The sequence below is a fragment of the Leopardus geoffroyi genome, chromosome C3, assembly GCF_018350155.1.
Source record: "Leopardus geoffroyi isolate Oge1 chromosome C3, O.geoffroyi_Oge1_pat1.0, whole genome shotgun sequence".
Lineage (NCBI taxonomy): Eukaryota > Metazoa > Chordata > Mammalia > Carnivora > Felidae > Leopardus > Leopardus geoffroyi.
Genome location: NC_059338.1, coordinates 140,022,620 through 140,050,036, shown reverse-complemented (window position 1 = coordinate 140,050,036; position 27,417 = coordinate 140,022,620). Strand labels below are relative to the sequence as shown.

The 27,417-nt window shown below is 41.5% G+C and overlaps 1 protein-coding gene across 3 annotated transcripts in view; it reads left to right on the top strand.

Annotated features, from left to right (window-relative positions):
- Window positions 1-27,417, top strand: part of NKAIN3 (sodium/potassium transporting ATPase interacting 3) — a 611,969-nt gene that overhangs the window by 547,071 nt on the left and 37,481 nt on the right. The window lies entirely within an intron of this gene.

Sequence of the window (27,417 nt, the reverse complement as noted above, 5' to 3'; positions counted from 1 at the left end):
TATACTAGCAGAGGGAAATGGACCAAAGAGACATTTATCTCAATAATTCAGGCAGAAACAATTTATACCTGAGGCAGCAAGATGTTTTAGACAAAAGAGAAATTTTGCTTGGATTAACCCCAGACCCAGGTGGGTTTCAGACAGAAAATAATGTACTGATGATACCATGGTGCTGGGACTTTGATCCCTCCAGTACCCTGCATCCTCCCTGAGCTTTGGGACCCTTTTGTGATAATAGCAGTGTTATCATTTATGTGAAGATTTACATCTGAACACCACTGACTCAACCCTCTATTCCGAATAACTTAGAAAGGGAAAACTGCATGCACCCAACGTTTATAAACCCCGACAGGCTCAGCTTCTAAGTACTTGAGTGAGTGTTGAATAGAAAGGCTGTCATCAGGGGCCCTGCCTCACGATGGCCTCATGTGTAGCATTTCCATAACCTGTCAGTAGACGTCAAGGGCTGGAGCTGCCGCTGGACGAAGACATCCCCTGAATCGGTACTCACACTGCTCCCACCTTGGCTCACAGTGCAGGTGGGCGAGAGCAGCAAAAAGATGGAAGCCAAAGGAAAAAGGTCTAAAAGATTCGATCTTTTCTTCTTGCCTCTGCAACTTTTTGACCCCACGCTCTCTTGATGAGGACAGAGGACAAGAGAAATAAGAAATAAGAAATATAAACCCGGTCGTGGAAGTGATAGGCCGGGGAAGCGGTCTGCGTGTCCTCTGAAGTGGCCTTGGCTGAGAATGTTGTGGAAACGAGACGTCTGTTCTCAAGAGGAGATTGTTTTGAACATTTCTTAACAATATTTTTTTAAGAAAAGAAAAGAACATTGCTGCGTATTGGTGGTGTTTTTCCAGTGGGCAAATTCCTTTAGAAGAAAGATGGATGATATGTAACCTGAGGAATACACTAAGTAGAATATGTCTAGGAGACTGAAATCAAGCAGAATTCATCAAGTTTAGAAGGGATAAAAGGAAGAATAGAAACTTATTTTAAGATAATGAGGTAAAAAAAAATAATGCAGAATTTAAATAGGATTTTTAAAAGGAATGGACATTCATTTGAGATTCGGAAGAATGGAAATCACCGAATGAAGCCATCTACCATTACCTGTTAGCTTTAGAAAAGTGGTTGTGGGGAGAGGTTTATTTTTCAGTCTGTCTTCTTTAGCACAACAAAATTCATATTGAGAAAACTGGAATCAAAAACTGGCTTTTGTTTTTAACATATCTCCTCAGAGGGATTTTTTTCTGGTATAGCTCTGCTTTGGCATGATTCTAGATGTTAAGGGCAACAGAAGACTTCCTTTACCTTAATGGCTTAATGGCTTAATTGCTTAATATTTCCTTTTTTTTTTTTTTTCTTTGAAGCAGTGGCCAGATAGAGCTCAACAAATGAGCACAATGAGACGAAGAAGATATTATTCCCCAGACTTCACCTGAAAGGAAAGGCCGGGTCTGGGGCGGCTGCTGTTCTGAATCAGCAGCTGGAGGCGGGGCCTGGACTGTCCCTCCAAGGCCAAAGCCTGGGAAGGACAGGGGCAGGGTGTTTTGAAGGGGGTGGGGCCTGGGAGCAGCTGGACATGGTGGAAGGTGCAGGATGGGTCCTCAGTAAAATTACCATTTTCATCTGCTTTCTGGTGGAAAATTATAAGGAATCAAGGATCTCTACCTCATCTACAGTACCTAAGCTGTGCTTTATCCAGGAGGCAAATTAACATAGAAGGGAATTCAATAATATCCAACTTCAGAAAAATAGAAATAGAATCCACTTAGAAGCTTGAAGGAGACCAAAATCTGTGCCTGCAAACACATAACAGAGAACTTCACTGGTGAGATGGAGAGAAAGGCATTTGCTGAGGTCACAGGAGGGCTTAGGTCATCAGTTTGGAGCTGGACATCCTCCACCTGTGAGAGGCAGGGAGACGCTGGTGACGTCCACAGTACAGGAGGTTCATGCACGACACATGGGTCTCCTTACAGCAGCACGGATGCAAATGCAAACACAGGGATGTCCACGGTGACACTCACGTTCAGGTCCCCTTCCTGCCTGAGCATTAAGGCGCAGATCTGACCACTGTGTTGGGACACCATGGTACCATTGTGTGCACTTGTTTTTTTGAATGAGTAAGAAAGGGATATCTCTGACAAATGGCGTTGTGGACAGAAGGTGTATTTCTCAGAGGGGAAGGAGTGAATACCAGGAGGCCATGAGCTCCCAGTCAAGAGAGCTGAGCTGAGCTAAGCCGAGAACCAGTTAAGTGGTCAGTTAGAAAGTAAGTCAAGATTTCATTCACTTATCGTGATAGACTAGACAAGAGGTCATAAAGATGGTGCTAGCTCCCCCAGTGTTCCATTTTTCCCCATGGAATTGGACCAGTATGAAGGTCAGTTGTATTTGATATAAATGGGGTAGGAGGTATCATCCCACTGCCAAGGGAACCCCAAATTAAAGACTCCTGCCATTTTTATAGACCTGGGGGCCAAGGGGAGGAAGCGGGAGGGAGTAGGAGTAAAAAGTACTGAATATTGAATCACAGGAGAGAAAAATGTCTTCAAGCTCCTACTCCCCCATAGCATGGTCTCCGAAGAAGCAGCCGAGAAAGGTCCCTGCTGGCAGCTGACCAGTAATAAGGACTCCAAAGGGGAGGGCACCTAAGGGAGGAGTGACGATATGCAAGAGATCATGGCCGGAGTGTGTGTGTGTGTGTGTCCGGAGTGTGTGTGTGGGGGGGGGGGGGGGGGGGTGCGGTGCGTGCGTGTGATCTCGAGCCTGAGTCCTTGACTGCAACTCCCATCAGAGACAGGCATGCACTGGCTATGCGCACAGTCTAGTGGGGGGGGGGGGGGGGGCAACTTTCCCCTGAGACCTGCCAAGTACGGATTTGGCAATTGCCTGTGGTCAGACCTGAAGTAGCACATGTAGGATTTGGACCTGGAACCAGAATCCTCACTGTCTAATTAAAATTTCTAATATTAAGGGGCGCCTGGGTGGCGCAGTTGGTTAAGCGTCCGACTTCAGCCAGGTCACGATCTCGCGGTCCGTGAGTTCGAGCCCCGCGCCGGGCTCTGGGCTGATGGCTCGGAGCCTGGAGCCTGTTTCCGATTCTGTGTCTCCCTCTCTCTCTGCCCCTCCCCCATTCATGCTCTGTCTCTCTCTGTCCCAAAAATAAAAATAAAAACGTTGAAAAAAAAATTTAAAAAAAAATTTCTAATATTAAAATGTTAAGTTATTTAGTCCAACCAAAATCTAATACTTTTATATTCACAACACAATACCCTTCATTTTCTCAATAATTTGAAGAAAGCTGCTTTTTTTCTGTTAAATGACAGCATCGACATACAGAGAGACACAAAGAAACCTAATAGAACGCTTTGCATTTTAGCCAAGGATCAGATATGTGCAATAATTTGCTCTATATCAGCCTGCCTGGTTTGTTTTTTTGTTTTTTTGTTTTTTTTGTTTTTTTTTTCTGATTATTCCCATGTTTTAGAATGTCGGGAGAACTTTTTAGTAAGGCAAAATCAGATTCGATTTTTGAAGAGAGCAATATGTTGCTTTGTAAAAGCATTCTGTAATGCTTCTGCGAAAGAATTCATCCTACGAAATTCCAACAGAGATAACTCCTTGACTAATCAGATAATCCTTTTCTTATCAGTTGCTATATCCTCTAAGAAACAGCAAAACCTCCGTGTGTAACTTTGCTGCTCTGACACGGGAGTCCTGCCGGGAGCCGCTGGCGGATGCACTAAGGCCGGAGCACCTCAAGTTAGCCGCTCTTCAGTTCATACTTGTGTGTAAGAGAGCTGCACCTCCGCCGTGGTTGTTGTCCTTGGACAGCGGCTCTCGACGCAAGGAGCGGTCTACAGAGGACCCAGATGAGGGAGTGCAGTGCTTGGCGGGCCCCTGTGAACAGCCCCACTCTGCCTCTGTAGGCCATGGTCCCACCTAAGAGAGAGAACCGTTCCCTAGCGAGGTCCGCGGCCTTTTGTAGGAGTGCACTTTGGTTTCAGCTCAAATCCATCCCCCAGAGAACTGTAATCTCATCTGTAAATAGAAGTCACAAAAGCCCCTTCAACTCTGGAGACTTCTCGCAGGCCCGGACCCTCAGTCTCCACCTTAGCACACAGATGCGATGCTTCCCGTGTGCCAGACGCTAACTGAACACTTTGCTAAGGAAAATTCATTTAACCCAAATAGAAATTCCGTTTGTGGGCTAGATATTACTCTCATTTTGTAGAGGAGGATCCAAATACAGAGAGAGGGAGACACTTGCCAGAGTGTCTAATAAGTGCCAAAGCCGGGTCAGGACTCCAAGTGGTCTGGACGTTTTATGGTCCTGCTAATCCCCTCTCAGTGAAACAAAGGAACTGAATTCACATGGTTCCTTGAGACCTTCCAGTGCCCCCAACCAGACTGTCTGAGACATCGGTAGATGGGGATCATTTCCCAAAAGCCTCACAGTCAACTCCACAACCAAAAGAGTATTCATTGAAAATCCAGCATCCCATCCTTCTGCCAGTTCTGAGGCCAAAATTTAGCGTGGAGTGAAGGGACTAGTTATTTTCTAAGAGTTCGGGATGAGAGGAGGTAAAGGAAGACAGCTAGAGATGAAGAGAATCATTTGGTAAGCACACTGAGATTTAAATACGTTGATCTATTTTCCTCCAAATCAGGAATTTTTAAAGATATGTTTATGGTTTTATGCACACACACCTCGTTCCCCAGTTTCCTCCGTTTTATGATGAAGACAAAACAGGATGCAGCTCATGTAGGGATCCTCCCCATAGGGCCTTCATATCGGAGACCCCTGTTCCTAGCTGTCATCTGACAGAGCCCCAAAGCTACTGAGTACTGGAAAGAAGGGAGCATGGCTAAGGGTACGCGTGCTGGGGCTAGACTGTTAATTTCAAAGTCAGTAGAAGCTTCACATCAAAAATCATTGCTGTATTTGGTTTCATCTGTATGTTTAATTTATGTATCATATTGACCTTTTTTAAAGGTCAATTTTTTTCTTTCCGTTTTATTGAGATGTAATTGATGCACAGCACTGCATAGTTTTAACGTGTATGGCATAATAACTCGATTTATGTATACATTGCAAAATGGTTGCCACAATGAATAAGAGTTAACATCCATCATCTCATATAAATCCCCCAAAAATTGTTTCTTTCTTGGTGATGAGAACTTTTAGGATCTACTTTCTTAACAACTGTCAAATATATTATATAGCAGTGTTAACTCTAGTCACCACGCTGTACATTACATCCCCAGTACTTACTTATCGTGTAACTGAAAGTTTGTACCTTTTGACCACCTTCCTCCAATATTCCCGCTCCCCACCGCCCCCCCCCCCATTGCCTCTGGTAACCACAAATCGGATCTCTTTTTCTATGAGTGTTTTTTTAATAACCTTTATTTTTTAGAGCATTTTTAGGTTCACAGCAAAATTAAATGGAAGGTACAGATGTTTCCGTAAACTCCCTGACCCTCATATGCAGAGCCTCCCTGACTACCAAAATTCCACATTGGCAATATATGAGAACTTTCTTGTGTACCTAAAAATGCTCTAAAAATTAGCTTATTAATTAAAAAAAGAAAAGTCACATCAAAGTGTTACATTTGTATCAGTGAGCCTACATTGACACATCATGATCATACAAAGTTCATAGCATATGTTAAAGTTCACTCTTGGTGTTGTACATTCTGTGAATTTTAACAAATGTATAGTGACACGTATCCATCATTATAGTATCACGCAGAATAGTTTCACTGCCCTAAAAACCCTCTGTATTCTATCCATTCATCCTTTCTTCCCCACCAATCCCCAGCAACTACTGATCCTTTTTTAAAAAAATTTTTTTTAATGTTTGTTTATTGAGAGAGAGAGAGAGAGAGAGAGAGAGGCAGAGCATGAGTGGGGGAAGGGCAGAGAGAGAGGGAGACACAGAATCTGAAGCAGGCTCCAGGCTCTGAGCTGTCAGCACAGAGCCTGATGCAGGTCTTGAACTCACGAAGAAGTGTGAGATCATGACCTGAGTTGAAGTTAGACACTTAACCGACTGAGCCATCCAGGCCCCCCCCTACTACTGATCCTTTTACGTTTCAAAATGTTTTGCATTTTCCAGAATGTCATATTGTTGAAATTATATGGTAGATAGCCTTTCATATTGGTTTCTTTCCCTCGATAATATGCATTTAAGATTCCTTCATATCTTTTCGTGGCTGTTACGACTCATTTCTTTTTAGCACATAATAGTATTCCGTTGTCTGGATGGACCATAGTTTATTTATCCCTTCGCCTACCAAAGGACATCTTGGTTACACCCAAGTGTTGGCAATTATTGAGAAAGCTGCTAGAAACATCCATGTCCAGGTTTTTTCCATGGATATATGTTTTCAAGTCCTTTGAGTAAATACCAGTGAGTGTGACTGCCGAATCAAATAGTGAGGGTATATTTAGTTTTTTATACTTGCCACACATCCAAAGTGTTTCATTTTGCGTTCTCCCCATCCCTGAATGAGAGTTGCTGTTGCTCTACACCCTCGCCAGCACTTGGCATTGTCAGTGTTCTGGATTTTGGCCGTTCTAGGTGGGTAGTGGTATCTCATTGTCACTTTGACCTGAACTTCCCGAATGACATACGCTGGGGACCATCTTTGCACGTGCTTATTTGCAATCCGTATTATCTTCTCTTATGAGATGTCTCTTCAGGTCTTGGGCCCATTCTCAACCCAGTTGTTCATTTTCATATTGCTAAAATTTTAAATTGAAGAGTTGTGTGTGTGTGTGTGTGCATGCATGTGCGTGTACTTAGGATAACAGTCCTTTATCGGACTTTTGCAAATAGTTTCTCTATAAGTCTGTGGAAATCTGAAGAAATATTTTCTTTACAAGTCAGTGACTTGTTTACTCATTCTCTTTACGGTGCCTTTTGCAGGAGCAGAAGTTTTAAATTTTAATGATGTCCATCTTATCAATTATTTCTCTAATGGACTGTGCCTTTGGTATTGTATCTAAAAAGACATCACCATATCTAAAGTCACCTAGATTTTCCCCTATGTTATCTTCTGGGAGTTTTAAAGCTTTATGTGTGACACTTAGGTCTATGACCTATTTTGAGTTCATTTTTGTGAAGGGTTTTCCAGTGTTTTCGCACACGGTTGTCCAGCTGTTCCAGCACCATTTGTGGAAACATTATCTTTGTTCCACTGTATTCCCTTAAGTCAGTTAACCATGTTTATGTGGGTCTATTTCTGGGTCCTCTATTCTGCTCCACTGGTATATTTGTCTATTCTTTCCCCAACAACAAGTTTTGAATGAGCCCTTTTTACCTTTGTTGCACTTATCCAAGAGGTTCCAAAAAGTGTATTTAATATTTTAGCATGAGTTTATTAGACAAATGCTGCGTGCCAGCAATGGACTAGGCCCAGAGTTACAAAGAAAAGTAGGATAAAGTGACGGCATGATAAAAATTTTAAATTCTGTTGAATACCATAAAAGGTCCCTCAAAATGCCACCAATAACAACTAGTGACAACTAGACCTCAAATTGTAAATCCTGTGGCTCTACCATTTCCTACTGATAAAATCTAACCACTATTGAGTTCTGATACATACTTGTATGTAAATATCTTTTTTTTTTTATGTTTATTTATTTTTGAGAGAGAGACAGAGACAGAGACAGAGTGTGAGCGGGGGAGGGGAAGAGAGAGAAGGAGACACAGAATCCAAAGCAGGTTCCAGGCTCCAAGCTGTCAGCACAGAGCCCGACGTGGGGCTCAAACCCACAAACTGTGAGATCATGACCTGAGCCGTAGTCGGATGCTTAACTGACTGAGCCACCCAGGCACCCCTGTAAGTATCTTTTTTATTAAACTATAATTGACACATAATGTGATGTCAGTTTCAGACATACAGCATATTGATTCAACAATTCTATACATTACTCAGTGCTCGCCACAATAAGTATAGTCACCATGTCACCATACAAGATTATTATAGTATTATTGACTATATTCCTTACGCTGTACTTTTCATCTCCATGACTTATTTATTTTATAACTGGAAGTCGGTACCTCTTAATCCGTTTATCTATTTTGCCTGTCTTCCCATCCACCTCCCCTCTGGCAGCCACCAATTTGTTCTGTGTGTAACTATCTTTTTTAATGATTAAAAAATACCCAAGGAGAAGGGGAATTTGTTCTGGTTCTTGAAAGCGAGAAAAATAAGGACAATACTATGTCATTTAGAGACTGTGATATTGACTTACAATAAGAAAAATATATAAAGTGTATTTGGTCTTCATCCTGTTTCTGGCACAGAGCTCCTAAAAACCCTTGGAATTTCCTAGGCAAGAAGGGAAGCAAACATGTCTTTTGCTGTATTAATAAGGTGACTTTTGGACCACACTAATGGTAGGGGTGGTTGACAGCAGAACCAAGCACGTGATGGGAGGGTGGGAAATTTCAGTCCCATCTCACTGGCCTCTGAGGTGGGCAGAGGGTCTGGAAATTGAATCAATGCCAATAATCAATGATTTAGTCTAATACGACTGCATAATAGAGCCTCCAAGAAACCCCAAAAGGATAAAGTTCACAAAACTTCCAGGTTTTTGCACATGTGGAGATCTGGGGAGAGGGGCTCACTCATGAGGGCACAGAAGCCCCGCAGCTCCTCCCCACGAACCTGGCCCGTGTTATCTCTTCCATCTGGCTGTTCCTGAGTTACACGTTTTATAATACACCACGTATCTGGTACGTAAAATGCGTCTCTGAGTTCTGTGAACCACTCTAGCAAATTAATCAAACCTTCCCCATTAAAGTGTGGAGTGTTGCAGTGGCTGTAAGCGTAATTTATTTTAAACGTGCTCTTCAGTTGAATAGGTCTTTAGCTCAGCTGACAGTTCTGGCTGTTGGAATCCACAGTACACTTCTTGAATCAGTTGATCTGAAGCAACATTAAAATGTTTTAATAGGCTCCTTGAAACGATAGCAGACCAACACTTACTAAACTTTTAAAAACACCTCCCTTCAAAGGGGATTATTGAAACATTTTCGTGCTCTGATAGGAAATAAGTATACTGACCACCAAACAGATCTTCGGCAAATGAGCGCAGAAGGTCTGTCTTTGTTTCTAATTCTCCTTTCGTTAGATCATTTGAACAGTGATGAAAGGATATGCCATATAGGTAATGTCCTCGTTCAAGCCCACCTCCTACATGCACAATGCAGGTAAAAACTTGCTGTGCAACCCCGTTTTTCCTTTTAACTGATTTATGTTCCACGAGCTGTTTTCTGATTTACGGGAAGGTGATTTGTCTGCCCACAATTAAAGTGTTTAATTTCCCCGGTGTCCTTTATGCAGTCGTGTGGAAGAAGCAACCAAGTGTATAGCGTGTATTCAAACCTGAAGAATCAGCGTTCCAAACCCGTCAGCTGAGTTTTCTTCTACTCTAACAGGAGCATCCGTTGGGTGTCAGTGCCGTCAGCATGTGCGAACTTGCACACGCGCCTGCGGCCTCGCAGCAACAAGTGAGAGGGGATTTCAGGGCCCCTCCCCGCAGGCCTGGCCTGCCCGCCCAGAGGGCAAGCGGGCGCCGCCTGCTTTGGGTGCCACGTCTGCCACTCACGCCCCCTCTCATCCCTAGAGAGAGCCCTTCTCCATCCACTGGTTAATGTGCCATTTCACAACCCGTATCCCTATACGATTCTTAGATGACTTTGTCCCTTTAACAGTTTGTCCTTTGAAGACTGCAAGATGGCTGTCCTTCTCCTCCTTCGTGTCACTGAGGCAGCTGAGAATATCAGCAAGGGACCAATGTGGGAGAACAGGGGCGACGCAGGACCCCTCTGGAGGCCAGAGAACAGGGTGGAGGTGGGAGGCAAGCAGAGCCCGTTTCACTTTGCTGTTAACTATTGAAATGCCATTCCTATGTAGCCTTTTGACCAGAGGCAAAATCCTCTCCTTATTTAGGGATTTACCTGGAGACTTCACTATTTCTAAAATGTAGATAAGCTCTCTTTGTAAGAAGAAAGACCTTGACTTCCTCCCTCTCTCCTTCCCTTTCTCTGCATCCCACTTCTCCTCCCCGCCCCCCCCCCTTCTTCTTCCTCTTCCTTCTCTCTCCATTCCCCCTTCCACCTTCACACAATAAACATTATTAGTTGGATGAAATGAGCAAAGAATGGATGTCACGGAAACCCCTGCTGCAAATTATTTGACGATCCTTTTGTAAGTGGGATAAGGCTTAAATTCCTTCTATTCACAGGATTAAAACTGCTAGTAAAAGCAAAAATAACAAGAGTAGGACTGAGGAATATGTGTGTGGTAGAGGTTACAATGGATTCCATGGGTTGCTTTTGTCCTTTTTAGCAGGGATTAAATGTATTTTAATAGTTCTTCGTTGCACAATTGTTGAATTACTTTTCTGAGCAGAGGCATCTCTAGGTATCATGTCAGGTAAAACGTTTCAGAACTTAAAAACAAACAAAAACAAAGGAAAGGACGCAGCATGGTACTCAAAATAACATGACTTCCTAGTCAGAGTAAGGAGGACATTGCCTATGTGACATATCCTTTCATCATACATGCTAACGTGGAAAGGTTAACATTTCATATGACATCCACAAAATCCTTCTAAATCTGCTTGCATACTAGTCTTACATTGACTTCACTTCACATTAGCGCCGTGGGGGAAGAAGGCAGACGTTTTAAAAACTATCAGCATATTAACTGATGTGAGAAAATGTTTCCTGATCTAATGAAGTGTGAATAAGATTTATCTTTACACTTTCCAGGCTGTGGTTATTAGCCCCCTGGTGAAATGCTCAAATCATATACTTGAAAATATAGATTCAAATATACTGCCACAGAAAGTAAATAAACAAATCTAGGTTTTCCACTCTAATTCAAGTGAAACAAAATGTAAAGAAAAGAAAATCTCAAATATAAAGATTAAGAAGAAAAGGTGCTCTTGTGTCAAAACTGCAGTGGGTTAATTTGGTAACATGTTTCCTTATTTGTTCATTCATATCTATTAATAAATATATTTACATAGTCTTCTATTTACTTCTGGAAGTAAACAAGATGATACTCCTTCCTCCAGGAGTCTGTCATTAATTTAGAAAGGTCAGACCTACAGGCATAAAATAGTAAAGAAATGGTTATGAGTTGTCAGGCAGTGATAACTCACGGTGTGAGTCAGTTTCCTGACCTACAGAATAAAGGTGAGGGGAACCCTAATACTTAGTAGCCTCCATTGCATCTTACAAGAGTACATGAGCGTAAATAGTTGGCTTCATAAGAGGAAAATAAACTGTGTGATCATTTCACGCAACTGTAGACAATCAGTGCAGGGCTCTGTGTAGGAGCAGTTCCTAGTTCTAAACATGCTTGGGGCAATGGACTCTTTCTCCAGACAAATATTTGCATAGAATTATGTGCTCAGGTCAACTTCTTCTCCTCACTTCTCCACTCATGCTTCCAGTGCCCCACATTAAATATCCCCCGTGACCATACAATAAGAGAAAAGACTCAAATAGCAGACAGGCCAGGCAATAGGATGTGAGGACTCCAAAAAACATGAGACTTCTCTGTGTCAATGAGCAGCAGCTATTCAGTCTGAGCTTTTTTTTTTTTTTTTTTTTTTTGAGGTTTTATTTGTTTAGGTAATCTCTATACCCGATGTGGGACTTGAATCCAAGACCCCGAGATGGAGAGTCACACACTCTTCCACTAAGCCAGCCAGCCTGAGCTAACTATTGATATGCAGGACTTCATATCCAGTCTCCTCCAGTTTTTTAAGGGAAACCAGATATTTAAAAACTTTTGTGATATCTTCCAATGTGAACTTCCAAAATCATGTTTTATTTTGGGCCACCATCTTAACATTTTATGGAAAGGATCTATGAACCAATTGGAGTGTATCTATGAGCTGGGTGTAGACAAAAGACAACAGTTTGTGATGTTTACTCCAGTGATTCGGTGTGGATTGGAGACGCCTGTGAGGTTTAGCGGCATGGTCTGAATTGCTCCCTGAATGTGTGTGTATGCACACGTGTGTACACACGAAGATATATGCTACCAGGAAAGGCAAAAAGGAAGGGGGGCACCCAGACACTGAAAGATCCATGGTCCAAGGGTAGGAATGATGAGAAAGTTTGGAATGTTTGGGTGAAAAGAAAATTTTTTCCTAGCTAAGGGAGAAAGAAGATTGACTTTATAGTAAAACAAAGTCTTGAAAAGCAAATGGAGTTGTTTGAGCAGAAGCTTCTTGAATGATCTTGGTTAAATGCATTCTAATCATACATCAAGATTTGAGTCTCCTGTGATATTTGGCATAAAATGACACTACCAATGAAAATCCAACACCTCATTAAATAGATTAACTAAATTATATGAAGACATATAACAAAGACACAAACTTCCAAAACACATTTCTTCCTCGGCCATTGATTCACTTGTTATTGGTCCTAAATATGAATTCAAAATCTCAGAGATCTAATTCAGCGACAGAAATGCTGTAGCTTTAACTATTTGCATAGTGATCCCGATGTAAAATTCTGCAGAAAGCAAAACAGAAAACCGGAGTTCAGTTGAATATCAATTCTGCATGGTAATTTCCATTCGTGTACCAATATCTGATTAAATTCATATAATGCAGCTGGGTCCACTTTCATCTTTAATGAAAAGAAAATTTCAGTCAAAGGATGTGAAAACAGGCATTGAAAATTCAAAATATGTTTTTCTTGAGCATTCACGAGAACTCAGGTTCTCATATTGCTCATGTTTCACTTGTGTGCTTTTTGGTTTGTGTTTTGTTGTTGTTATTTATTGTTTATGTGCTTTTATTTGTGAATGTTTGTTATGGCTGTACCGTTGGGATGAAAACTCCAAAAAGGACAGAAGGGGACTCCATAAAATTTAAATTCTGTCCCCCTCCCCAGCCTCTCACCCAGGGGATTATCAGTTCCCCTCCCAGGAGGCGACAGCTGATATCAGTTCTCAGATGACCTTCTGAGAAATACTATGTGCATATAGTACCATTTAGTAATTGAATTTAGCTACCTATAAAAGAAAGCCCAAATAACGATTATTTAGAAGGTAGAGATTTGTTTTTCTCTCATCCAAGAGGAATCTGGACGTAGGCACAGCAGGCCTGTGATGGTGGTTCCACTATCATCAGAGACTCAGGATCTTTATCTGCCTTCCTCGTTATTCTTGGGACCCAATTTTCATCCTGAAAAGCACTTCATGATCACAATATGATGGCTAGAGTGAAACCTATCACATCAATATTCCAGCCAAGAAGGAAGAACAAAAAAGCAAAAAACAAAACAACAAAAGAGTTGGCCTCCCAGCAGCCAACTTCTTTTCAAGAAATTTAAAAGTCCCACACTATCTAATTGACTAGCCCTGAGGGGATAGATTTTAAGCTGGGCACTTTGCCACTCCCAAACATTGGGGTTCTGTTGGTAAAGAATAAAGGAAGAATAGACAGGGAAAAGGCAACTAGTAATCTACTACAACATATAAGCCATAGGTATATGTATTCTCCTCCCTGTTTTTTAAACATATTATTAAATTATATTTAATAATATATTAAAGCATATTATTAAATTATATTTAATAAATTATATTTAATAATATATTAAAGCATATTATAAATACCCACATTACTTTTGTTTTATCCACTATGTTTATTAGATTTTAGTAGGACCAAAGGACATGGAGCTGATTCCTCTGAAAGACAGGTTCTGCACGACCCCAGCTGCTCACAACTACGGTTGCTTCCTTCACTCCTTGCTGTTCAAAGAACAGTCTGCAAACCAGCAACAGTAGTATCCCTGGAACTTGCTGGAAATGCAGAATCTGAGGCTCCACCTTAAATCTACTAGATTCAGAATTTACAGTTCAACAAGATCCCAGAAAGACATATGTGCATTTGAGTTTGAGAGGCAGTGTGTACTTTCAACCCTGCTAAAGTCCCACTTTAGTGACTGGTAGTATGTTAGGAGACCTCTCCCAACTAGCAGTTAGGTGCTGGAAGCAATTCCATGTCCTAAGATGGAGTCTGTAAGCACGCTGTTTAAATGAGGGCCAATGAGAGGGTCAACTGTACACTTAGTGGTCTGTTCCTAATTATGCCATCAGTCACCAGTTCTGGTTCCTTCCTCCAATCCCTACTCCTTCTCTCCTAAACTGGAAGGAAGGTGGCTTTCAACTCCATCTACTTTTCTCCCTAGTTTCTAGATCCCCTTTTCTCATGGAGCTGTTCTTGCTTCCAGTTTCCTTAACTCTTCTTCAATGAGCCTCACTGCATTTTAATCCTTCAAGCCAAGAGCTCTGAAATGGTCTCATCACCCCAAAGCCTGGATCCTGGCCTTCTTTGCTGTCTTGGGTCAGGACAACCTTGGCTAGTGACGATAGTCGGGGTCAGAGATGACTTTGGTACTCTCCTGAACTTTGTTTTGGAGGCAGTCCTTCCTCCCCAGATCCCAAGCAGATTTTTCTCACCCTAAGTTTGTGCCACGCCCAGATTGTCCCTGCTTGTTCTCTTTTACCCAAGGAGATGTCAACAAGGACCATGCTGCTAATGTCAAAAAGTGACTTGTTGCTGAGTCCCGCCATCGACCTAGAGTCTTTTGGTCCACTATTGCCACAGCAAGAATTGCTTGTAGACGCTGTGGCCAGGCTGAAATACAGCAGTAGAGTAAGTGGCCCCATCAGGGAAGGAGATGTGGAAGCCTGGCAGAACCGAACACTCACAGTCAAGTAGGAGTGTAGTACCAATACTATTTGAATTTGGATAGATAAAAAGGCCATTAGATTTGACAAAGTGTACGCTGTTAACCTTTAAAGGAGCAATCTCAGCAGAAAAATAGGGCCAGAAGCCAAACCGCAGTGAATTAAGGAAGGAATGAAAAGCAAAGGAAAGGAGGCAGCTGATAAAAAAACATTCATTTCAGAAATTTGTGGGTAAAAGGAAGAAGCTGTAAAGACATAACAGAATCAAGTGACATTTTTGTAAGATAAGGGAGAACTAAACATTTCTGAAGGCACGAGGAAAAGAGCCTGTGAAAAGACGATATTGCAGACAAATTCAAAAGAGCAGAAGAAAGATCTTTGAAAATCAAGATAAGAAGAAACAAACATTAGTGAGGGGGGTTGTCTTGGCTTAAAGAGGAAAGATTTCTTATCCTCACACACATCAAGAAGGTATGATGGAAACATGTAGAATGGAAATACAATAAGTTGTGTCTGTGGATAGGTTAATTGGTCTACTTTAATAGTCTTACACTCAACAAAGTAATGGCAAGATCCAGGAATGTTTGAGTTACATGTGGAACATTCATAGAATCAAAGAGTTTTATGGTAGGAAAAGCTTATGGAACAACCTACTAATGTACACTCTTCTTCTAAAGAGATAGGAAACCATGAATGAAAGGAGAAATCTATTCGCCAAGACAGGTTTAAAAGAGTCTAGTGGCTGTCAGGATTTTATGCTATCTAGAACAATCCCTGAAGATCATGAGCTAGAGATGAAGACAGAAGTTGCCAAGTAAATGAAGCTGAAGCTAAGACTGAGGCCAATGGTAAACTTCAGAATGGAGATGAAAGTCCGAGTTGAGGCTGAAGAAGTGTAGTTTATTGGTGGGACCTGAGCATTATATTTTGAACGCTTTGCTTTGTGACCCAAAAGCAGGGGCAAGAAATGAGAAACAAATGTGATACTGAGTTGGGGCCTAGTGCAGTCTGTCAACGAACAAGAAGGAGAGGGGCCGGGGGCTGTAAGGAAGGCAATATGAAGTGACTTGCCTCAGTCAGTGGGGAACCTCTGATACAAACCGCTTCCTCATCTTCCCAGATCTTGCCCAGTAAGGGTGGATCTTGCCCAGTTTAAACTGTGTCAAAAGTGTAGGTGTTTGTGGACTAAAGATTTATGGTTGATTCCTGATTCTACTAATAACTAGCTATGAAACCTGAAAGAAGTTATTTGGATCCTTGGGTTCCTCATTCACAAAAGAGGGATAATAATATTCATCTCACAAATATGGTGTGAAAATTAAATTACCAAGAACTTAGCACCAAGTCCTAGCCCCCAGTAAATACTCAAATTGTAGCTACAAATGGTTCCATAGGTCTCTTCTTCTCACGGGATGTAAACTATGTCATGATATGTAAGGAGATATAATCTGTCTTGAAGTATCAGATTTTTACCATAAAAATAGCAGTATAATATATGTCCATCCAGATATTTCCTAGAATCTCAATAATGAATGAGATCATTCTCTCAGTTCACCTCCCACCATGTAGAAAAGTAGAAAACTATCAAACTTGGTAGGGAACATATACTTTTTGTAATGATTCTGAAGGAAATAGCCTTGGGGGACCTTAAATGCCATTTTAAGATGCCATATTTTTAAAGCTCATTGAACACCATTCTCTCCCACTGAGTTTACATGGCACCAGAGCATCTTCCCACACAGTTTCTACCTTTTAGGGAGACCCAGTTCTAATTACCACTGAACCAACCCTAATGTCTTCCTCTTAGGTTGTCCATACAGCAGAACAGTTGCAGTCTGATAACTGATAAAGCAGAACTAAAACAGGAAATCAGTACTCAGGCATATTGTCAACTATTCTCATCCTTAAACACCTGAAATAGAAGCAGAAGTGCCAACTAATTTCACTCACAACTACATAAATAGTATAACTTATTTTTTATGTAGGATTTTAGTGACTATAGTAGGTCCACAGAGATTTTTTAATTAAAGTGTAAATTAGATCTTTAAGGCATCTAGAGATTTCACTGGCTTCTGAAGTAAATAATTTTAAATCAAAAAAATTAGTTGGGAAAAATGGTTTTTAAAGTTTATTTTTATTTATTTTGAAAGAGAGATAGAAAGCAAGGGGGGAGGGACAGGGAGAGAGGGAGACAGAATCTCAAGAAGACTCCAGACTGTCAGCACAGAGCCCAATGCAAGGCTTGGTCTCACAAACCTTGAGATCATGGCCTGGGTGGAAGTCAAGAGTCAGACAATTAACCAACTGAGCCACCCAGGCCCTCCACCCTCTGCCCCCACATACACACACAAAAGTTTTTAAACTCCTTTCTTTCAGTCTGACCCTCTTTATCCAGCCCAAATAACTTTTCTGAGTAATATTCCAACCTGCAAATTTTTTCTGGAGTCAGCCCCTTTCTGGCATTTGGTTAGGTGTGAACATTCTTCACTTCAGTGGAGGTTGGCAATTACCCCTAACATGTGTACCTTGAAAGGACCAAGTTGGAACAATGAAGCTTGCTGGGAGCAGACTCTGGCACTATGGAAATGCAGCTGCTCCTGTGAGAACCTACAACCAGTTCTCACTGACCCGCCCTGGTAGTTCATGGCTCCATTTGAAGTATTTAGGTTGTAACAGCTTAGGTGTGGCTTCTATAACCCAGAACTATCTCTGTCTTCCAGAAATCACACACTGGTTTTCATCAATGGTAGGGAACCAAGATTTTACCATGGTGGTTATGATTTTCTTCTTTGACCCAGGCAACTGTCCCATTTTTCCAAAATACGAATGCCACAAATTATAGAGCAGAAAAATTAACACCATTCCTGCACCACCTCAAAATGGAATAAATTATTAAAAACATTACAGAATGATTGTAAATAATAAAAGATGAGAGAACCCTTGGAGGTCAACATAGACTTTCTAAGAATAAGTCAGAGTGAATTAACCTTGCTTCCTTTTTGGTCACGATTTCTAGGCTGTGCTTGGATTCAAATGCATGATGCACATGTATTTCAACAAAGCGTTTAGTAATCAACTAAAACACAATAATAATGAATTTTCCTGGACCCATACAGGCACTCATATTTGAAAGAAAATATCACGAACATATAATTCTGGCATCATTCCAAAGGTATATTAAAAAAGGAACTCTTGGGGTGCCTGGGTGGCGCAGTCGGTTAAGCGTCCGACTTCAGCCAGGTCATGATCTCGCGGTCCGTGAGTTCAAGCCCCGCGTCAGGCTCTGGGCTGATGGCTCAGAGCCTGGAGCCTGTTTCCGATTCTGTGTCTCCCTCTCTCTCTGCTCCTCCCCCGTTCATGCTCTGTCTCTCTCTGTCCCAAAAATAAATAAACGTTGAAAAAAAAATTAAAAAAAAAAAAAAAGGAACTCTTAGTTTAGGAAGTAAGAAAATGGACATCATTAGTGAAAATCTCCTCCTTTCTATTGATTTCAACATGTTATAAGAAACAATAATGGTTTTGGCCGGTGGATTGGAAAGTACCTAACAAAACAAAGGAGAAGTCTAAAAGTCTAAAGGACTTTGTTTTAGACAAAGGAGAAGTCTAAAAACTCCAGATTATTAGACACAAGGATCCCGGAACTACTTAATACTCTTGACTCAAATTTTTGACTTCTTATGCTTTTAAAAATGCTTTTAAAGGTTGAAACCATCATTTTAAAAGTACATAGTGTGTGGTGAATAACGTGTTAAGTAGATAGGTGGATAGCACTTAATTCTATGTAAGGGCTACTATGAAAAGTAATACTGCCTTCTTGGGAATAATGCTGTAAAAGAGTTTGTAACTATTTGGCTAAGTACATGCGGCTTTGAGCTGTAGAAGAACCACATATAGAGCAGCAATGAGGAGAGGAGTTAACATCATGGACTAAACAGCCAGAGTGTCACTTCCTACCTGAGTTGGGAACAAGTTCATTAATTTTTATGCCTCGATTTTCTCATTTACAGAATGGAGTTAGTAAAGCACTTAACTCCTAGAGATGTAAGGACTTGATGAATTAATGAACATATCATGCCCAGAATGGCGTCGAGCTAAGCCCTGTACTAAGCAGTGGATATCCACTATCTTAGTAATCCTCACAATAATCAATTAAGTAATATGATCATTATACCATGCCCAAGGTCACTCAGGTAGTAGTGGCAAAGCCAAAACTTGAACTGAGATCTCTCCAACCAGAAGCTGAACTCTTGACACCATAACCATCCACTGTAAGGTCAGCATTGGCTGTCAGGAACAAGGCTAAAATCCATCCTAAGACCTGGATATATCAGAGCAAGACTACTAGCAAGAGTAACGTCATTTATTCCCCAAGTGTTAAATGAAACCCCTTGAGCCCTTGCTGGAAGTAACATCATTGGCCCCAGGACCAAGGTGAAGTTGTTCCAGCAGTCAGGAGAGAAGAAATACGGAGGCTCAGAACCAAACAGGGTGCAGGAACACCACATGGGCAAAGTGACAGTACTCAGCATTCATTTAACAGGGACAATCAGCAGAGATCAAGGGTCCATGACATGGGATACTCCCCACCTTTGACCCTGAGTGGAGGGTCATTGAGCTGCTGCAGCAGTGATGAAGTATGGGCAGGTCCTAGGCTATGCATCTGGCTTACGCAAATGCCCATTAGTTACAAAAGCTGGTATGCCTCGGTACTGTGGCCAGTTTCTCACACAGAATTTCCTGGGGCCGTCTCAGATCTAGGCCACAGCATCATCAGTCTCCTTCTGACTCCTGTTCAAGGAGGTGGAATTGCCTCCATCTGCTAATTCAGCCAAGTGGATCTTTCACATTTCACTAGGTGGGGTTGTCAGCTAAGTCCCTCAAACAAAACAAGAAGCCTGTGAAAACCTTACCTCATTACAGAGAAGCAGGTTTCCATATTGCAAAATTTCTCTCCTCAAATTTCACAGTCACATATGAGCAGAAAAATGCCTGTCCTGAGATCTACAAACCATGTGTACCCACACACAACTCCATTGACAACAGTGGGCTAAGCAGTCTGTTGAGGTTACATACCTGCTACTGGCTGGAGCAGTGTCCATAAAAGACAGGGCTCCAGACTCTGCCATTGGTAAATAGCTTCATTGGTGGCTGAGCCAGCCCCTCAGTGAGAAGCAGATGAGCAGTGGATAGACATATGGACCAGTATGCCTATAGGGCAGTGCCTGGCTAAGCAGAGGGCTCAGAGCACAGCTGCTCCGCCACCCACCGCCTTCCACTGGGTGCTCTAGGGGTCTCAATTCTCAACACATGTCTATTTGAAGATAAACATCCCGCTGTTGGGTTATGTGGTCCAGTGGCAAGCTGGATCTGAGGGTGCATTTGTAGAGATGTCTCTCCCGAGACACTAGGGTAACCCAACATGAAAGGGGCTCAAAAAGACTGTGTTCTAGCAAGCCAGACAGAAGATTCTGAATGAGTCATGAGAACAAGAGGTTTGAGTTGCCAGAGGCTGAAGTCAGCAGCTCAAGATGGGAACAGGGTATAGAACGTCATACAAGAAGTCTGAGGCCATCTGCGTGGACATAGGTGGAGAGGAGGGCTCCTGCCCAAGACCAGCTTTTACTACAGTTTCCTGACCCTGATTCCATTTAAAAGGGCAAGTGCGAGAAGGCAGAGCTCCATGAACCCTGGCTTACTTATAAGTCCACATAGCGAGGAAGACATGTATGCTCACCCGAGACCTCATCCATCACATTCCGACACTATCACAAAAACAACTCTTTATCACCAAACTACATTCATGTTAATCTTACATGTTTAAAAATTCTGCTTTAGTTTACATTTAGGATTGTGAAACAGGTAAAACTACATGAAATTTTCCTTAATAGAAAGTTTTCTTCAAGTTACCTCGTAACACTCAGATACTGTAACCCTACCCAACTATTCACATGATACCATTGAAGAATTACTGAACTGGACACTTAGAAAAGTCCTAGATGAAATGACCTATCTGAATAGGTACATTTGTTTGTTTGTTTGTTTGTTTTTGTTTGTTTGTTTGTTTGTTTGTTTAAAGAATGCTCTTATTCCCCAACAACTTGCCACCAGAAATGCACTATCTGACAACAGTGCTCTTTGCAAATCAGAGTAACATCTGTGTCCTTTATGATATTGCTGAGCTGGCTTGTGCAGAGTGTCTGCATCACAAAAGCATGTCATTAAAAGGCTTATCTTCCTTGGTAGAAGCCAGCAATCCATTAGTTTTCCATTTTGACTGTCTACACAAGTGCTTCCCATACACGTAAGGGCAATAAATCCCCAAAGCCCGAATAAATGCGATGCTGTTGCCGTTGTGCATTTTTATGGTCATCGTGGAGAAAACAACTTATTTCCATATTCATTGATTCATTTGGAGCCCAGCATGCCAGTGGGACTCTTAGGAGATTGAACCAAATGTCTTCAAATAATTTCAGGCTTCTCTTGGCATAGGACACTTCCATAAACAGACATAACTCTAATTCTGGATTCCTGAAGGAAAAGTATGAGCAGCTTGATTAAAAACAAATAGGTTAGGACTCACTAGGATTCACACCCTTCCCAGAGTGGTCCATATAAATAAAAAGCCAGTTCCTCCTACAACTTCTTCCCCTGAGGATCCTAAGATCTTAGACTTCTGTTCTATTGGGCACGCAAGAGAAAACAGATGGACGTGGGTGATAGTTGCACAAAAAGACCCTCCTGGGAGTCATAGAGAAAGAAATGTGTCCACACAGCACTGTGAGATGAGACTGTCCACCAGCTGCCTGTTCTTCAATCTCAAGGTTTTTTGATCACTCCCTAGAAAGGAAGGATACATCTACTGTCCAGTCCAAAATTGAGGGTGAACCATGGTACAAAGTTCAATATCACTCCTAGGAGAGAGTCAGAAGATTCTCAAATTAATAACCCACCTTAAGCTGTGTGTCTGGACATTCTGTTGTTTATCACTCTGACATGACACCGGGACATACTGAATTCCCGCTTGCTGTGAGAATTGGAGCATTGCTATACTTCATGAAAACCACTATGTCTCTTCAGTCAAATGGCTGAGAAATTCTTACTCCTTCATATTTATTTCTTCTCTTCCCAGTGAAGGAAGCAACGTGCATTCAGGAATACATTAGCTACTTTCGATATACTTTAACTGTTTGGTTTCATGTAAACCCAACCAATAGTTAATTCATAAGTGAAAATAGCCTAATCTTCTTTTTCTTTCTAAATGTGTAGCTTCCATCCATCTGTCTAAGATGGTATAATCTTGTTCTCGTGTCTATTGTGTGACATAGACGTTCTCACAGCAAAACAGAAAAGTCTATGGGACTTATCAAGTCAAGACAACAGATGCTGATGCACACAAGCAGAGTTGGCTTTTACTTTGACTGAGTGACAGGGTGACCCATGTGGGAATTTCAGGGTTGCTAATGTGCTGGAATTCTAAAATTCACCTACTTTGTTCCAGCCATACTCATTTCCCTCCCACACTTTGCTTTGAAATACAGTGCTTCTCATCATTTACTTGCTTAAAAACATTTAGTAAGTACCTTCTTTGTACCAGGAAAAATGCTAAGTTTCAGGAACACAAAGTGAAATTGAGAAAAAGTTCTCACCTTGTGAGAGCCTGGCAGTGAAGACAGACATGTAAATAGATAGATAAATATGCCTGAATCAAAGAACACGGGGCTGTGCCTATGTAGTGGAAGGAGTAGATCTTCTTCCTAAAGGAACCAGGGCAGGACTCTGAGGACGTGGACTTTGCAGCAGCTGTCTCAGACGGGTCCTGCCTTCAAGGACCCACTGGGAAGATAACAAATGAACACAAAGCTTTAACACAAAGCAATACTGGGAACTGCCATTAGAGATATAAGAACAAAGTCCTGAAACAGTTCAGACTAGATGTGTATCCACTGGGGGGATCAAAGAAAGTGACATTTACAACAGGGCTTAAAGGATGAGAGGGTCTGTGCAAGCAGAGATGTGAGAACAGGTTAGGGGGTCACGGGCCAGTGAAGAATGGGGTGTGCTCAGGGAGTTGGAGCACAGTTCGTGGCAGAGAAGAGTAGGGGATAAGGCTTGAAAGCCAAGTTGAGGTAGGATTATAGAGGGCTTGGAAGTAGATAAAAGTGATGTGTGCTTGGCCAGGCAAATATTCTTTGTTCTTTATTTCCCCAAATTGTGGACCATAGTTTAAGGAAAAGCCCATTGAATCCAAATATGTTGTACTAATTTCCACCTTTAAAAAAGAAACTAAAACAAAAACAAACAAAAACCTCATTAACATCACATCTCTGTCCAGATCTTGTTCCTGTCTCTACTCTCCTTTTCCAAAACTCCTTGAAAGAATAGTTGACATCTTATTTTCTCTTGAACCCACTCTGGTCACATTTTTGCCCCCAACCTCTACCAGAACAACTCCATGAAGGTCACCCATGTGCTCCACACTGCCCAGTCCAGTCGTCAAGGCTCAGTACTCATTGTCTTTGACCTGCCAGAGACCTTTGACACAGTTGATTGCCCTTGCTTTCTTATATCGCTGTACCTCTCTAGTCAGGCCTTTTCAGTCTCTTCCTGGTTTCTTGACTTCTCTCTAAACCCTAAACATCATAATGTTCCAGAACTTCATCCTTTGATGCCCTTCTCTAACTTCACTCATTTCCTTAGCATTCTGATCCAATCATATAGCTTTAATTTCTTTGTTTTTGAGAGACAGAGAGAGACAGAGTGTGAGCGGGACAGGGGGAGGAGGGCGGGGCAGAGAGAGAGAGGAAGACACAGAATCCAAAGTAGGCTGCAGCCTCTGAGCAGTCAGCACAGAGCCTGACACGGGACTTGAACCTACAAACCGTGAGATCATGACCTGAACCGAAGTCGGAGGATTAACCGACTGAGCCAACCAGGCACCCCCATATAGCTTCAAATACCGTCTATAGATATACGATAACCTCCAAATTTATAATCAGTCTTTCCCTGAGCAACTTCTCAGGATTGTGTTTTCAGCAAGCAACCTTAAGGAATGAGGTAACTTCTCCCCCATCACACCCCAACAAAGAGTAGGCTTGCTTCCCACTGCTGTAAAAGTAGCTCAATGTTCCTCTCCTGTAACATAACCCACTGTGTGTGCAGGAGTCCATCATGTTCCTCTCCTGTAACATAACCCACTGTGTGTGCAGGAGTCCATCATGGCCCAAGGAGAATGTGGCAGAGATATGAAGCTCACGCTGGCTGCTGAGCTATGAGTAATGAAGTCCTTTATCTCTAACCCAGCATCCATGAAACAGTAACAGGCTAACTCGTTAGCTTATAGAGTAAAATCCCAAACCCTGCAGTTCTTGACATTAGGTATCTATGCTTTCTTTTATATGTAACTTAACATCTTCACCCAAATAAAAAATTAAACTATAGAAGGTTTCAAGTTACACATAGAACTTGAAAATGTTCAGTTTAATGACTTTCATAAGGATAAAGCTCTACACAGAGTGAAGTGTGTCAGCCTCTGCCTGCTTCCTGCAGGTGGCTTTGGCCAAGACCTTTATAGAGTCATTTTGGATTTGAGGGAAAAAAATCAACCAACAAAGAACATTTTAGAGCCTAGTGCTAAATAGAGACGCTTCTGTCATTCCTTAAGGAATCTCTTAAACATTAATGCTTAAATGTTAGTGTAAATGCTGGGATATCTAGGAAAGTCGTTGGGGAGTTCTTTTTAAGGATCCTTTTGGCTTCCTTCAAACCCCACTGATTCTTTCACCCTAAGTGAGGCAGGGCCTGTACAAATTCTTCTGAGTTTCTTAGATGAGCTTTTCTCATCCATTTGTTGCACCTAAAAGTGATCCCTTAAGACACTCATGCTTTTAGAAATGCCTCATTTCTGGGGCGCCTGGGTGGCGCAGTCGGTTAAGCGTCCGACTTCAGCCAGGTCACGATCTCGCGGTCCGTGAGTTCGAGCCCCGCGTCAGGCTCTGGGCTGATGGCTCAGAGCCTGGAGCCTGTTTCCGATTCTGTGTCTCCCTCTCTCTCTGCCCCTCCCCCGTTCATGCTGTGTCTCTCTGTCCCAAAAAAATAAATAAAAAACGTTGAAAAAAAAATTAAAAAAAAAAAAAAAAAAAAGAAATGCCTCATTTCTTTGATTTATCCTAAGATTCACAACTAGCAGGACTCACAGCCAGTGGCTGTCATCCTAATTTCTACATATGTGAAATCTAATCCTGTCAATCCTTATACAAGGCCTGCAGAGCAAAAGAAATCAATCGCATATACAAATCCTACTTGCAAAACTAATCAATCCCTTATACAAGAAGTGGTGTTGGAATCTAGTCTTCCGCCATTTGCATTTATGTACTATACCAAAAAAATGGACTTTATGCAGTCAGAATTTACAATACATTGGAGAAAATCATTTAAATGTTATAACTTTGGAGATGGATAACTTAATGGAAAAGAAGAAAGTGTCTTTAAAATGACTGAGTCCTTCAAAACTTTGTTAAAAGCAGACAATCGGGACAATCCTGGTGTTATTTACTTTGTGTATCTTTGCTGTTGGCAAGAATGCATGTTATTCTATTTCTTGGAGATAAGCAGAAAGCCACAGGGACTATTTCAAATCATATTCTGGGAAACCAAGAACTACACAACACTCAGCCATCAACAAATTGGTGATTAACATGATGTCTAGACAGGTTCTCATGAGAATAATATTATTAATTAAGCAGCAGTTTGGTTAATCACGATAGCAAAAGTAATTTTTGGAATAAATATTTTATTAGTGTGCCCATCAATAAAGCAAAAGTAAAAGGATATATGCTAATTAATTCATTTGTTGTAATATTGAGATTAAGGCTGGCAATTTCTGCTTGAGGGCCTGGAGAATGAGCTAATATTCTAGTATGGCATGTCTTTATCTTACTGTTCCCAGCTAATGGTACTGTATATTTCAATTACCTAGCCCAAATTCCTTTCTTGTCATCTATCAAGATATTTTTAAGGCCCATTAGTGAAGAATTGAATTTGACAAATTTTCTGTTGCTATACATTTATCTTTTTTTTTTAAACTGGGTGTTCTCCCATTTCATCAGTAACAAAAACTTCACCGAATGAGGAAAGATAGTGAGCTGTAACTAGAATTAAGACCCTGATCTTACTTTCCATCGGTCAAAAGACTCATTTGGAAAAGAAATAAATACACTGGCCAGTTCTCTTCAGTACACAGACAATGAATCTTTTCAGAAAACATAGTTAACCCAATATTTTTAGCATAATCCATAGCCCTAAAACTACAGGGAATAAATATAAGCTAATAAAACTTCTGTAAAAAAAATATTTCTGGAAAAAAATTATTCGGATGAGCTTGCTCTCTTTTGTCTTAATAAAAGAACATCTATGGGACCTTCCAGGTTGGTGAACACTTGGGGATTTGGGGAGAGTGGTGCACTTGAGGAACAGGGAAGCTCTACACTTTACCCCCTACCTTGCCCCATGCATCTCTTCCATCTGGCTATCCCAGAGTTAAATCCTTTTATAATAAACTAGAAATCTAGCAGATGGCCTCAAGCTATAAAAGGACCTAAAGAATACCTTTAGTGCCGTCAAGGTGATGTGTGAAAACTCAAAGGGAGTGTCAGAAACCCTACAGGAGGTCTACAACAGTGACTGGGATAATCATGAGAAACCAATGACCATTGTAGGAAGTGGTGATCTCCTTCATAGGTAAGACTATGAAGAGAAAAGAGCTGAACAGACTTTGAGGACTATGGAATACTATGGAGCCCAGTTCAGTGAGATGAAGGAAAGAATCGCCAAGTGGGTTGGAAACTCATGGACTGTGACAGTGCCCAGTGCCACTTGGAGGCATGCAGAATACAGAAAAGACAGATGAGGTTAGTGTGGCCAAGGCTGAGGAAGAGTTCATCAAAGGCCAGATTGTGTCTAAAGATCTGAACCAAGAATTACTAAAGGAGTTGCCTATTCTCCACAATAGTCTTACTGGCTGTTAAATGACCATCTTCCAAAACATTTCCAAGTTGAGGCATGTCTTCCACAGGGAGATGAGCAAACTTAACCACAATTTCTACGAGGTGATGAGCAAACTGGAGAAGCAACGTTCCAATAGTCTTGTTGATGAAAGAACCATCAAGCAGCAACAGAAGCTCTTTGGTCATCTCTCCCTTGGTTCGAACCTCTGTGTTTCGAGCCTTCTGACCTCACCACTTCCTCTGCATTTTCCTGAAAGAGTGAGAGGAAATCCATCTCAGCAAGTGAGGAAAAGCTAAAACCTGATCCTGCCCAGTCCGAAGGTGAATTCCTAGTTCAGGTTCCTAATCTACAGGGTAGTCACAAACACCAGATGGATTGTTCTCTGCATTGGGAATTTCAGCCTTTGATACTGGGACTATCAGAGAAGTTTCCTTTCCAAATGTTATTTTATAAAGGGAGGAGAGGACAGACTTTAACAACAGAGAGAAAAGTAAGAAGGCAGACTATATAACCACTATTGAGGTATCTATTTTTCAGCAAAGTACTTAGAGTAATTTTAGACTAGACTAGCTGCATTGACAATTTTGTCCTTCAGGAATTGCGGTGTCTCTGGCTCCATAAAATAAAAATTGCCTTCTCAGTATAGTAGGTACAGATAAC